Below are 15,958 nucleotides of genomic sequence, written 5' to 3'. Positions count from 1 at the left end.
TCGAAAGTAAGTCCGCATCTACATTAGATGTTTTAAATTTTAAGCCGAAAGAAATTAACCAATTACAGTCGAATTCGAGAAGAATAATCGACTATGACTCGTCCATTTTTTATGGCTTACAGTTTAAAACTCTATTGTAGATCCGGACTAATACAGTATTGGACGGGACAGCGTGCTCGCACTTATGCGACGCAGCTACTCGAAAAATACCGTACAAACGAGACTCGAACTAACAATTTGCGGATACGTGCTATCCCTCCGATATAGAAATCGGCCACTTTACATAATAAGTCGTTCGTTCTCATTACGGAGTCCGCTCGTATCGGTACGTCTCGAAATTTGTTTGGGTGATCGATCCTCATCCTGCGTCCTCGCTGCGATCCTGCATGTAGGCAGCACAAGTTTCGGCTGCTGAATCCAGAGTCCTTTCAAGGGTACGTAGGCAATCGTAGGTCCATGTGATAAACTTTATCACGTCTTGATTAATCGCGAGTTGATAATGTAACATTCATTTATTATATTTTGAGGTCTGTAGCAGCGACAAGCTTTTTGTACTTAATTTACTTTTTGTGAAATAAAAAGTATATGTTATATATATGGCAAGAAAATATATTCTTTTCACAATTGGCGCAATTTAAAGATTTCATTTCATTTTCTGTATACTGTAATAATATATGTAACGGTTTTTTGTGAGGCAAATACGCACATTTGACGCCTTTTTCCCCTTTTTTAAAAAGGTAATTATCGAATTACGCAATGGATGCATTTAATTAATGAATAAAACTCATCTTGGTTTTTGCCAGAGATTGTGACCACTTTAAAGGTGGCGCTCTACCATTTTCGTAATCTACAGATATTCCCCTTTTCAACGGTAGCTCTTTTATAAACATACGCGATGGGTCATTTTTTCAAAACTTTTTTATCAAAAACATCGTAATTAATAATATTTCTGACCACATTTTTAAACATCCTTGCAGTTTAGTGTTGCCCTCAACACGAATTTCGATTTTTTTTACATTTCATCTGCATACGCGATACATGCACTAATTTGCGGTAGGATCTTGTACTAGTAAAGGCTGTGCTGCTTTGGTCAAGTCAAACGACCCCTGTGTCGAACGATGAAAAATGTCACGTCACAATATAAAGAAATAGATAATAATTCTAATCTTTTGTATATATATATATATATATATATATATTACAAGTGTTATGATATGAGATATACATATATGTATATGCTTTATGTAATGCATTTATTGCATTGATACACTGAATCTAATCTGGGCACTCCCTTTATATGTTTTAGGCATAAATCCCGTTAAAATTGCCGTATATCCTAAATAGGTAGGATGTGCAAGCTGAACAGAGAATACAAGAATTGAGCATCTGTATTATATTTCGTTGTTTACTGTTTCTCTACACTTACATTGCAAAAAATAAAATGTTACTTTTAACTCAAAGACGTTCAGTGGATTTTCTGAGACATGCAAAAATGTTAACATTAACACACAAATGTTAATTTTAACATTTTTGCATATCTCAAAAAATCCACTCAACGTCCTTGAGTTAAAATTAACATTTTATTTTTTTATACAATATCACTAAATAATCATCAAACCTTTTGCATTTTCTATAGTCATACATTTTATATAGACTAATGATACATGATTGCGTTACTGTATTACTACTGAAAGAAAAAAAGACAGTTGCAAGTACGATAATCAAGAGACACGGTAGTGTCTTGATTAGTCTCGCGCCGAGTGAACGCGAAGCGCGAAACCGCACAGTATCTTTACGCGAGTCAATGAATTGCGAGCACCCGAGTTTATCGGATCTCTCAATAAACGGCTGAATTTTATCAACTTTTAAATAGTCTCAATTTATTATTTGGGATTAAATTATTGTATATTATAAATGTGTTTTTATTTTCTACGTACTCGAAAACTATTGGTTTTTTGGTATCTCTACCTTAATACTTTTATATGCAAAATAATTAGAGGAATCACGTTATCTAAAAAAAATTACATAATTCCATTTAAAAAAGTGGAGGTGACCTTCATATTTTTTTAGCGCCTCCACTTAGAAAAAAAACAATTTGACTAAAACGTGTCCCCCTCGACACCGTTCCATTTTTATTTGAAACATTTTTTCGTATTGTCAAAAATAAACGAAATATTCAAGATGTAGAGGATTTAAGTGGACCACCCGGTATACATATATATATCTAGATAAATATATATAATTATATACAAAATATGTCTATATATATGTCCATACATTCTTTTCTTCCTTTTATAAAATTATTATATAGTATAATAAAAATAATAATAATGAGAAAGCATAAAAAATAATTACAAGCATGATTTTTGCATTGTTTGTTTTACAAAAAGTTTAGAGAATTATAAAAGAATTGCTTATATATAATTATACATAAAATTATACATAATTATGTATAAGCATTTTAATAGACGTAATTTTTTTACATTTCTTTAAATTTCATTTTACTAAAACGAATAATGCGAAATTTATCCTTGTAATTAATTCTTTTATATAGTATATAAATTCACAGAATATATATAATTATTTATTCCTAAAGATCTGGAGTGACTGTTTAGGGTCATCATTTTTTATTAGTTGTGTAATCACATAGCGGTCTTATAAAAAACTTTGTATTGTTTATAAAAGTAAAAGTACAAAAAACTTGGCGCTGCTAAACCTCAAAATATAATAAGTGAATGTTACATAAAAGAAAATGTAGTTTAATGTTTATTTTTAACATAACTCATTCATGTATACTTACCTGTATCCTTGATTTTTTGTACATGTTTATACTTATAGAAAATGGAACTATTAGTAAAATCATAAGGGGTATGCTGAAACTTTTGATAGCGATAATATAATTTAATATCACGCAAGGTTGTAAAAATATCATTAGAAGGTACTTTAAAAGCTATATGTGGAGATTTTGCGCGTAATTGAAAAAATGTTCGGGTCTAGGTACTAGATTCACAACTACCAATTAAGGTTGATATTGAGATTACCAAGTTATGAGAAGATTTAGAGGTACCCATCTCTAACGACGGGTACATGAAAAATCCACTGCAACCTTGGCCCTTGCTATGAAATAAGGACCGGTAAGTTCTCGCGGTACACAGTTTCCTACAATATTTCTTCCCGTATATACCCGTGGATCCGTCGGTGCTTTAACTCGAGCCATTTCTCGAGAAGGTAACGCTCCGTTGAGTAACGATTTTTTCACGCTTCGGCGAAAAAATACACGACTAGAGATGGTCGATCCAATAAATCTCTCTCCTCACCGACAGTCCTTCGTATTCTTTTAACTTATCCGCGGTTCGCATCCGTATCAATTTGCGGACAGCAGAGAATAACGAATTGTTTGTGTAGACTATTCGAAGGAACTATCAGAGAAGAAAAAAAAAAAGAATTCTTGCCATTAATTTGCGTAAAGTGCACAACCGTATCTCTCTTAACCAGTGAAAAAGAAGATTGCACTGATTTCTCCAGGTCCTTAGCGTACAGTCCTCACGACCAGACATGAATTTCACGCGCGAAAGTAATGAAGAACAATGCTTTGGTCGTGTATGCGCGCGCGAGCCATAAATATTCACTTCGTCGCGCGAACATTTTAACTCTCTGCTGATCGCGCACAGCGCGGCGGAGTGTACATTTTGACGTCCGGTATTATATAGTGAGCTACATTGAGCACAACCGATCATCGAAGGCTCGATTAAATATTCATATATACTTGATAATTGCCCGATCTGCGATTCGAAATTGTCTCGATAGTAGAAAAAGAGAAAAAAATAAACATAATCCCGCGTCGATGACTTTGCGACTCTTAACCGGACTTTAGCTCATTATTGCTAAAGGGATCGACGTTTGTTAAATGAATTAAATTATAGTAATGCTGTTTTTCAAAATATTTCTCATTACGTTTTATTATTTCAAAAATAGCTCGACGTCGTCGTGTTTCGCATACCATATATTTTGTTTTCGCAAACAGCTTTGTAAACAATATGCAGAATGCGCAAATATTGACAGATACGTGGAAGAAGTTCAAATAATTGCGAACCAATACTCGATACTCCGTTATCATTATCCATACCTTTAACATTGTCTATTAATTGCGGAAGTTGAGGCATTTAATTATAGAATTCGACTTTTAATTCATTTTTAATTTCATTCTTTTTCAAACAGAAAGTTTTAATTATAAAAACCTTTTAATTAAATCCTTTTACATAATAATATCAATTCCAAGTAACTTATTAATAGTGAGAATTTTTACATTTGCGCTGAGTTAAAATACAATAATAAAGGAATAACAAATGAAATACATAATCGAATTACTGCAGGAGATATTACTTCAAGACATTCTCATTTACATGTTTCATACATGCTAGTGCATATTTCAAAATACTATTTGAGAAGATTTAATTGAATAAAGATATTGAGAAATTAAACGTTACTTGTTGAAATTTAATGCCCTGCTAAACATTCGAGGAATCCGCGACACTGAAGTTTGTTCACGGCGTACAATATACGGTCGCATTCTATTCCACCACCTAACACCATCATCTCGCTCGTGGTATAAACGAAATGGCGAGAAATAAAACGCCTTTTCAGATCCCTTTATCTCGTTAATCTTGTCACGCTTTACGCCTTCGAGATACAAAGCATAACAGAAGGTAGAAGAGAGATACAGTGAGAGAAACGCGAGAAAACGATAGAAGAGGTCCTCATTGCACGTTCCCTTAGCTACCTAAACTTGACAATGTCATGACCGATAAATAAGACTCGCAATCTTTTCCGCCAGTCAGGGCACAATGGAAGCAAAAAATCGTGAGGCGTATCAGGTGCGGGACAAGATTGCAACAGGGAAACTTACACCTGGTGCGCTTGGAAATTCGACTCCAGTTTACCCCGATGCGGTCAAACGCGGGGATATTTTCTCGATATTTTTCCGGATTTTCTCCCAACGCTCTCTCGTAAGTACACATGTTTGCGAAACGAAACAAATGTTGGGTAGGTATATTGACATATGTACACACACGAGTGACTTATTCCTCGTTCTTCCGATTGCAAATGACCGAATTTAAAGTAAGGAAAATGACGATATCTATTCAATGATTAGAGATTAATGTAAAATATTTAGATAATGAAGGTAGAAAGGATTTTATTTTAAAAACACGCGTGATTCATTGTCAGTTTCTGTTTTCAGCGAAATGTGTATCTCGACATAAATTTGATTCTCGCTGAAGAAATATTTGTTCCGAAACGTAAAAAAATTCAAACAATTCGTGTCAATGTGAGTTGCAAACGGTACGGCCGCTCACGTTAAAGCAAACTGTTCGTGTTTGATCGCGCCCGTTCGTTTGATCTGGATATGGTTTTACATGCATTACACGAGTGCCTGACGAGGACCATTGAACGAGACGCGAAAGAAAAAAAAAATTAATTACCCTTAATAAGAGTGTTCGCGTTCGGGCGGTTCTAATAGTGATGCCAGAATGCGCGATACGTCGCGTTGCGTGACCCTGATGCTTATCGAATCAATGACAACGCGTGCGTGCGCAACATGAGCGCGAATAGCCGCGATAAAAGCCGATAATATAAACGGGCAATCTTATCCCATCCACTGATTCACTCATTAGCGGACTTAATTTAAGACACATCATCGTCAGAATTTTAAATACGGTAAACATTGACGCGATTAACGTAATCATCGGGTCCCAGTTTACTCCAGCGCGAAGGCAAAACTAATTAATGACACGGAAAAAACTAATTAATGACACGCTGTGTTTATGAAGGCGAAGCAACATGACTCGCTTCCTTTTTCCCTTTACGATAGTGTTATTTTACAAAAGCGCTCAGCATAATTAAAAGGCACGTGCGTGTGCAAAAAGAATTTCGGTAAACGCATCTCGCGCGCGCTCTGCTTCATTACTGCACTCGACCACAATTACGGCACCGAACGTTTGGATGTTTGCAATTTGCGGTTGCAACAAACTTTGTACACACAGATTGATCCGGATGTTTTCCCCTTCCAAAAAAATTCGGTAAACTCGCGGTCGATTTTTTTCTTTACAAAAATTGACCCGGCAAAATTGCCGAACTATTACCAGCTTTCAATTTACTGACGCTATGTATCTTGACAATCGTGCTTCAAATTAAACTCCTTTTCAATTAAAATCCGTAAAAAATCGGCCATGAGCAAGATATCTATCTAAAAACAGAAGCTTTTTTTCAATTAAACAAAAAACCGGCACTCTTTTCGACTAGAAAACTGCTGTTTATGACTGAAAGACTACCAGTACTTGTATTCATAGAAGAGAAAAACAATAATAATGGCAACACATTGGCAACTATAAAAATGATACAATTATACAAGTTTTATATATAGAATTAATGTATATTATAATATTACATTAATTATAAAATAATTTATTTAATTGTGTGTATATTAATTCTAACACTGCAATGTTATTAATAATATTTTAATAATGTTGAAGAAGCTATTGTAAAGTTATTGTAACTATAATTATTTAACAAATTAAGAGATTATAGGCTCTGACAAAGTAAATCAATAAATAAGAAATGCCAATAAGATGCTTGGTGTTAATGTGTTTGATTTTATTTAAATGTAATTATGCCAAAGTCTCGTCCAGATGGACAACTATGTAGTCATGTCTTCATGCTTGCACTGCCAACAGAGTTCACAAAAATATCAAAGGTCGGAGATGGCGCTCTCCGTCACGGCGCCCGCGTCACCCGCCGCGCCGCATCTCTAGTTCATTATGTTTTTTGTTCTTGCAGAACTGACAGAGTTCTTTGTGTTTACAATTGTGTTTTGTTGTATTTTACTATTATCTGTTCATTTTCAGTATGTCTAAACGTAAGATCTGTCGCTCGAGAAGCTCATCTTATGAGGTAAAATCGAAAAGGCACAAACATCGCAGTCGTTCGCGTGGCAAAAGAGTGCGCACGAGACATAACCTGTCCGAAAGCCCGCCACACGCCAATTCTAGTGAGGCATCGAGGCATCGTTCGTCCTCTCGCGAGAGATTGTGCCAGATTCTATCTACGCTCGTCGATTGCATGGAAAAACGCGAGCCGTTGGTTAACCCTGACCAGTCAGGAACGTCGATTGCTCAGCTGTCGCTCGAGAATCACGTATCGCCAAATTTTGGCGATCTTGCAGACGAACAGACGATCCAAGGCAAGGATCGGGGCGGCGTACCAGGTATGTCCCCTTGTCGACCCGTTTCTCTTACACGGCAAAGGGGGGACGTAACCGACTGTTCCTATCTGCATAATTTTTTCTTTCTAGAAGGCATATCTTACACCAAGGAGGTAAGTGGTGTCACTTTTGATGTCCCGGAGGTTATTTCTTTAGAGGCTTCTGACCAAGACAAGGAAAATCTCCCTTCGGACGACTTTGTTAACCCTTTAACGCCCAAATGTACAAATTTTCTTCATGAAGTTTGACACAATATTTTAGCATTAAAACTGTGTAGGAAAAATTCTGCGATAGCCATTTCTTATTGGCCAAGGACCGCTCTTTCCAATGGTGCATGCCAAAATTGTTTAAAGTTTCAAATAAAAAAGTTATACTCTTTTTTTTAAAAAGAACATGAATTTTCTTGGTTTTATTTTCAATTCATTGAATTTTATTATGGGTAATGGCATTAGAATATCTCTAAAAGTCGCAAATATCGTGTCAAAAATGAATTTGCTATCAGATACGGGTGTTCCGGAAAAAAAAATTCAAGATGGCGGACACAAAATGGCGATAAAAGTGAATATTTTATGTAATATCACAGCCATGCCTACAAAATGGAAAAAAATTAATAGATTTTTATAAAACTTGGTATCCTAGCATTTTTGAGGTCGCTGATCACGAATCTGGAGTCAGTTTTCAAAAACTAAAAATGGCGGATCCAATATGGCGGATGACATTTTTTAAAATGAATCAAATTCACTTGAAACTTGTTGCTTGGGAGTTTTTGGGGTCGCTGATCACGAATTTGACGTCAGTTTTAAAACATTCAAAATGGCGGCCCCAATATGGCGGACGAAATTTTTAAAAATTAGTCGGATTCACTTGCGACATGTTATTTAGGGGATTGTGAGGTCGCTGATTTCGAATCTAACATCAGTATTTAAAAATTCACGTTCACCTCTACGCGGTGAGTCGGGCAACGTCAGAAATATTTTGGTAACACTGGCGGCATGGAAACGTGACTCATGTCGAAATGATTGTTATTTTGGTTTTACATAAAGTACTTTGAAATTTTAGATCATCTACTTTGAATTATTGTAAACAGGCACCAGATTCACGCTGATCACCGTATTGGAACCGCCATTTTAAACTTATCAAAACTGACAGCCGGTTCGTCACGAGTGACAACAAATACCCCCAATTAACAAGTTGCAAGTGAATTTGAATAATTTTTAAAGATATTGTCCGCCATATTCAATCCGACATTTTGAATTTTTAAATACTGATGTTAGATTCGAAATCAGTGACCTCACAATCCCCTAAATAACATGTCGCAAGTGAATCCGACTAATTTTTAAAAATTTCGTCCGCCATATTGGGGCCGCCATTTTGAATGTTTTAAAACTGACGTCAAATTCGTGATCAGCGACCCCAAAAACTCCCAAGCAACAAGTTTCAAGTGAATTTGATTCATTTTAAAAAATGTCATCCGCCATATTGGATCCGCCATTTTTAGTTTTTGAAAACTGACTCCAGATTCGTGATCAGCGACCTCAAAAATGCTAGGATACCAAGTTTTATAAAAATCTATTAATTTTTTTCCATTTTGTAGGCATGGCTGTGATATTACATAAAATATTCACTTTTATCGCCATTTTGTGTCCGCCATCTTGAATTTTTTTTTCCGGAACACCCGTATCTGATAGCAAATTCATTTTTGACACGATATTTGCGACTTTTAGAGATATTCTAATGCCATTACCCATAATAAAATTCAATGAATTGAAAATAAAACCAAGAAAATTCATGTTCTTTTTAAAAAAAAGAGTATAACTTTTTTATTTGAAACTTTGAACAATTTTGGCATGCACCATTGGAAAGAGCGGTCCTTGGCCAATAAGAAATGGCTATCGCAGAATTTTTCCTACACAGTTTTAATGCTAAAATATTGTGTCAAACTTCATGAAGAAAATTTGTACATTTGGGCGTTAAAGGGTTAATAACCTGTTTGAAGTGCAGACACAGACATCAGATATATCCTCTTGGTTGCCTGTCATCCTTAATTCAACGAAGGCGGTTGTGCGTTCCGGCCTACAAGACGATCTCAAAAAGTCACTCCTTGCCAAATATGAACCTAGGGCGGAACTAGCTTTTCTCGTCCCGCCTAAGATAAACAAGAAGATCCGTCCCAATCTTAGCGCCACAGCAGTGACGCGGGATAAGCATCAGAGCCAGTCTCAATTAGAGGTAGGAGCCTCACTGAATGCCCTCGCTTCCGGTTTTCCGGACCTCTCCAGGCTGGGAGCTCTCCAGTCATCGTTGGAAGGCCGATTGGCTATGTCAAAGATTGCTGAGGGTATCCGACTGTTAGCCAACCACCATTTTGTTCTCTCTAAGACTAGGCGAGCATTCATTGTTCCCTCGCTAAATTTTCTCGGAAAGATGGCGTCAGACTCGGCGGCTGTCGACGAATACCTTTTTGGAAGCAACTTTACCGAGGAAGTTAATACCGCCCAGACGACGGAAAAAGTAGCTAATAGAATGGCTAAGAAAAATCAACGTTTTTCGTCACAGAAGACTCAACCTCCAGCGGGACAACGACCAACGCAGCAGAGAAACCAGCCTTTCCGCGTTGGACTTCCAAATACAAAAAACGCGAAGGTCCCTCCTCTCGCGGCCTCGTCGACCCATCGCTCGAGGAGGGGCTCCTCTCAGTCGAGACACAACAAGAGATCGCGGTCCAGGTCCCGAGCCCATCGCTAGACACAGTAAGATCGGCGGGCCGTTTATCCTTCTTTTTAGAGAATTGGAGGTTTCTAACCTCGGACCCCGCTGTATTGGAGGCCGTACAGGGTTACCGAATCCCTTTCACCGCTTGGCCTTCGCCTCGCCCTTCGCTTAACGAACCATCTTTTTCGACATGCGAGGCAGCCGCTTGCGACAGAGAAATTGAGCGTCTGTTACGGAAAGGAGCCATAGTCAGGGTGGCCCCATCCGCCGACCAATTTCTTTCCCCCTTTTTCTTAATCAAGAAGACATCGGGTGGAATGCGTTTTATTTTGAATTTGCGGGAGTTAAATTTGTACATCACCCCTCCACATTTTAAATTAGAGGATTGGCGTACGGTGATTCGCCTTATGCTCCCCGGATCTAAGATGGCTACTATAGATCTCGAAGACGCCTACTTTCTGGTGCCCATCCATCATTCACACAGAAGATTTCTTCGTTTTCAGTGGAGGGGCGTCACTTACGAATTTACCTCCCTGCCGTTTGGCCTTTCAATCGCACCCTTATATTTACTAAGGTTTTGCGGCCAGTTGTCAAATCGCTTCGCGAGAGAGGATTCCATTCAGTAATCTATCTTGACGATTTCTTGCTTTTAGGTGCCTCGGTTGAGGAATGCCAAGACAACATTTACGCATCGCTGAGCTTATTGTCATCACTAGGCTTTCTTATCAATTATGATAAATCTCAGCTTACGCCATCTTCGGAATGCAGATATTTAGGATTCATATTTGACTCCGTCCGACAGTCAATATCTATCCCCCCAGACAAGAGGGAGAAGCTCTACCACTTAACAGAGAAATTTTCTCGTAAATCAGGTTGTACTATAAAGGACTTTGCGAGTCTAATCGGCTCCCTGGTATCCATTTTTCCGGCGGTTCAATATAGCCCTCTATATACCAGACGTTTTGAAAGAGAAAAATTTTTAGTTCTGGAATTTTTTTCAGGAGATTATTCGAGACGGATGACGATCCCTCCCTACTTGAAGGCTGATTTTGAGTGGTGGCTTAGGGTATTCTCTGACCTTGATCAGTGTAACCCTATTCGCTCAGATTCCTTTGCCTGTGAGATATTTTCCGATGCATCATTAAACGAATGGAGAGCCTGTTGTGGGACGCAACACACTCACGGCTGGTGGTCAGTGGCTGACAGGAATCTCCATATTAACGCGCTAGAGCTGATGGCAGCCTTCTACGCATTGAGATGCTTTGCACGTAACCGTTTCAACGCCAATATCTTACTACGAAGCGATAACACCACCGCTATTGCTTATATTAACAGATTCGGTTCCGTCCAATATCCTCTTCTATCTGACATTGCCAGAGATATTTGGCAATGGTGTGAGAAACGGAATATACATATCTTCGCTTCTTACATTGCCTCTATAGACAATGTCATTGCCGACAGTGAATCTCGAATTGTATGCCCTGACACTGAGTGGTCCTTGTCGACACAGGCGTTCGACCTAATCGAAGCATCGTTCGGTCCTTTTGAAATTGACCTCTTTGCATCCCTAATTAACACTAAGGCTGAAACATATGTCTCCTGGTTCCCCGACCCGGGTTCTTGGGCGGTCGACGCCTTTAGTTTATCTTGGCACACGTTCTATTTTTACGCTTTTCCTCCCTTTATTTTGCTCCCTAGAGTATTGCGCAAAATATGCGACGACGAGGCCACGGGTATTTTAGTTATTCCCTGGTGGCCGTCTCAGCCATGGTTCCCCATGTTCCGACGCCTTTTAATTTCGGAACCTTTAATTTTTGCACCATCTCATTCGCTTTTATCCTCTCCTTCCAGGTCTCAACATCCGGAGTGGAGAAACCTTTCCCTGGCTGCAGGGAAACTATCAGGCAAGCGCTACTAGCTCAATCAGTTCCTCCGGAGGCTCTAGAAGTTATGATCACTTCCCTGTCTACAGCGACGATCAACCAGTACACTCGACCCCTGAGAGACCTGAGAGAGGTGGGCCTTTTGCCAAAAGCACCGAATAGCGCCGTTTTGCCCGGAAGTAAATCAGGTTCTCGAATTCCTTTCTCAAGAGCTGGAGAATATAAATTCTTATTCGTCTTTTAACACTATGCGATCTGCGATCTCCCTTATCTCCGATAAGGCGATTGGTAGCCACCCTTTAGTTAAGCGTTTTGGTAAGGGAGTTAGCGTCGTCAGACCTCAGAAGCCACATTACGACTTTGTGTGGGATCCAGCTCCGGTAATCTTAAAATTAGCGGAAATGTTCCCTTATGAACCTTTGTCTCTGGATATTATCTCAAGAAAATTGGTCCTTCTGTTAGCTTTGGGCTCGGGACAGCGAGCGCAAACCCTGGCGGCGATTAAAATCTCCCATATTTTCCGAGAAGAGGATAAATTGTTTATTAGGATCCCAGATCGATTGAAGACCTCTGCCCCAGGTAGAGCGCAGCCCCTGCTTACTTTTTCGCTTTTTCCTGAGCGCCCGGACCTTTGCATTATAACCATTTTGGAACATTATTTGCAGCGCACCAAACCCCTGCGTCCTCCGGAGTGTAATTCCTTGCTTATATCCTGCGCGAAGCCGCACAACAGGGCAATTGGTGTCCAATCAGTGAGCCGCTGGATTCGCAGAGGTTTGGAGGAATGCGGGGTGCGCGGGGACCTCTTTTCTGTCCATAGCACCCGGCATGCCTCTACCTCCTTAGCGGCTAAGAAAGGGGTTTCTCTGGATCTCATCAGGCGAGCAGCGGGTTGGTCGGGGGAATCCCGAGTATTTGCTAGATTTTATAACCGCCAAATGGTTAACCCAGAGGCTTTTTGTAACTCGGTATTACTTCCCTAAATCTATGGCCACAGATTCTTTTTAAAAAAAAAAAAAAAAATGAGCTCCTATCATTCTGTATTTGTTTTTTCTGTATTATATTTACTATTTTTTGCGGCGCTTTGCGTTGTACACTATTTTGTTTTTGGGGCCTCATTAAGGGATGTTACTCGCAAACCAGGCTTTGAACATCTACATAGTTGTCCATCCGGACGAGACTTTGGCATAATTTTAAGATTAAACGAACTTACTAAGTGAAGTTCGATCTTAATTATGCCTTGTCTCGTCCGGATGGACCTTCCGCGCCCTAAGCGCTTACACGCTTCTTCCCTCCCAATGAGGTGGTTTGCTTCGTTATTTTTTAAAGGAATGAACTAGAGATGCGGCGCGGCGGGTGACGCGGGCGCCGTGACGGAGAGCGCCATCTCCGACCTTTGATATTTTTGTGAACTCTGTTGGCAGTGCAAGCATGAAGACATGACTACATAGTTGTCCATCCGGACGAGACAAGGCATAATTAAGATCGAATTTCACTTAGTAAGTTCGTTTAATCTTAAAATTATCCATAATGTCTATGTATTCAATATAATATTCCCAACGTTTTGATCTTCTTCAGTGTAACTAATAGTTCATTGAACCATTAAAAGGAGTGATCAAGCTTATCTATAGAGATTATCTTATGACAAAATAATTGTGTAAATTATGTTCTATGTCCATGTTTATAATATGTGACCTAACAGCGAAACGCGACTCTTGTTATAAAACTGACTATCAACTTCTTTGTCCACCAGTTATTATCTTTCCAAACTTACCTACTAGATAAAATAATTTTTGAGTAATTTCTTAATAAATAATAATTAAAACATTACAAAAAACTTACATGATATCAGATATATTATGTTGCCAGTTTGATAGTTACAGATCAAAAGCCGGGACATCGTTCGCATATATGTATAAATTATACTATCAACAGTATTAAGAAACATTAGAGAGATGGAAACATCGCACTATAAATAACAGACGTGAGAAATAAAAGCCAGATCTGAAAGTTTGATATCGTTTTTGAAACCATTTTTTGTTTTTGTAAAATATATATTATCTACGTTACTGAAAAATTATCTCTTTGTGATTAGTCGTTGTTTTTATGTAATTCTAATCGAATTTATGTGATAATTTACATCTATATATAGGTTGATAATTATATTATTATATAACAGAGTATTATTTGATGTTCTAATTAATATGGCTCTTTTATTCTCATTGTTAGCATATGACCCGTTTGACCCATATACGACGCATTGCAATTTTTACATTCTATTTTATAGACAACGTTGACATCATGAAAAGTTTATCTTTCAATATTCTTTTAATTTCACGTAGATTTATTAAAGCATATACATATATGCTATAGATATTTTGTCTCATTTCAGCCCCATCATATCTGAGATGATTCATATACAAAAACAAAAATGATTTAAATTTAAAAAATGACAGAAATTTTAGATTCAGTTTACTCAAATCTGTTATATATAGTGAGAAGTTTTCAATGTTCCTTAATATTGTTAACAGTAAAATTTATGTATGCAAACGACTCTCATTTAATATGTAACTGACAACTTTTAAACGTTCCATAATAGCACATCAAGTAAGTTTTCTTTGTAATGCTTAATTATTATTTATTAAGTAATCACTCAAAAATTATTTTTTCTAGTAAGTCTGAAAATTTGATGATGAGAACTGACGAAGAAATTGATAATCAGTTTTATATATGCCGCATTTCATCGCTGTTAGATCACCCATTATTTTAAAAACATCGACAGTTTGATTTAGTTTCCCTGTGAAAAAGGGAAAAAATTATTCTTCTCTATTCAATAGAAAATTATTAACTAATCAAATAATATTGGCAAAAAGAATGTACTCCTAACATGATTAAATTTTTATTGTTATTTTTGTCTCTCATTTTCGTTTTATAACCCTTAAAAAGTCACTCTTTTTGAATTATAACAACTTTAACCTTTTTTAAACCACCCTCTTGAGTTGACGATTTTGACAACTTTTTGTGAAGTTAAGTTGGTTACACTTTTAATTATTAATAGAATAATACACATATTTACTTAATTTAGTTATGATAATAACTCGAAATTACGATTATTAAATAATTATATCACTTTTTAAATAAAAAAGCAGTATATGGAATTAATATACAAAATTGAATAAAAATATTATAGTTACAATAATTATAAAATAGTTCATTGAACTATATATGTACATAATTAAACTATGTATGTACGTTAATCTTACATATAAAACTCTCTCTCGTATACACTCATCACTTTTATATTTGTCATCACCTATGACTTCTTCTCTGAGTACGAGTTATCTAATAATGTATTATATATGTGCTGTGCATTCGTGTAATATAACAAAGTTCGTACACTTAAAGCTACATCTTAAGGAAAGAAACACGCACGAGGAACTGTATTGTCGAGGAAATTCCAACATCTCAAAGGCCGTTGCAATTTTAAAACAGCATACGTGAACCCGCTTTCGACGTAGTTCTTCAGTTATCAATTATTCCTCGAAGCCGATATCGAAGTCACGGTGGCTTTCAGCTCTTCGACATGCAATCTCGCGAGTCTAGGAAGAACACTCGGTTCTATTAGATCAATTCATTTTAGCTGTGTTTCCTGCACCTTGTAGGAACATAAATATACAATATTATACACATATAAATATAGAGAACGATAGATATAAAGAAAATATGTAACAAAAATACATTTTTCATATATAACATTATTGTATTTATATTCTTGTACCTTTTGATTTCCAAATAACACAAATAATCCCAGAGGGTAGATATTATTCTTACTAAACATACAGAGAAAGAGCATGAATCACATTGTATGATTCAAAAAGCGCTCATTACAATGAATCACGTATGACTCACTGTCGGCAAACTTTGCTGCACTCATTACGCATATAAATATTATCATCTAACTCTAACTGATCGCGCGTCGCATGCAAGGTTGAAGATTGAAATTGTAACTCAGAGTAACGAAGTAACTTGCGATCGTAGCGAAAAGCTTACAGAAGTAAGCTCTCTCTCTCTCTCTCTCTCTCTCTCTCTCTCTCTCTCTCTCTCT

The 15,958-nt window shown here is 37.3% G+C and overlaps 1 protein-coding gene across 1 annotated transcript in view; it reads left to right on the top strand.

Annotated features, from left to right (window-relative positions):
- Positions 1–15,958, top strand: part of LOC108777265 (cell adhesion molecule 2-like) — a 52,740-nt gene that overhangs the window by 26,411 nt on the left and 10,371 nt on the right. The window lies entirely within an intron of this gene.

Source organism: Cyphomyrmex costatus, unplaced genomic scaffold (genome assembly GCF_001594065.2).
Source record: "Cyphomyrmex costatus isolate MS0001 unplaced genomic scaffold, Ccosl1.0 scaffold425, whole genome shotgun sequence".
NCBI lineage: Eukaryota > Metazoa > Arthropoda > Insecta > Hymenoptera > Formicidae > Cyphomyrmex > Cyphomyrmex costatus.
The sequence above is the reverse complement of the archived record's forward strand: the minus strand, read 5'-3'. Positions and strand labels throughout refer to the sequence as shown.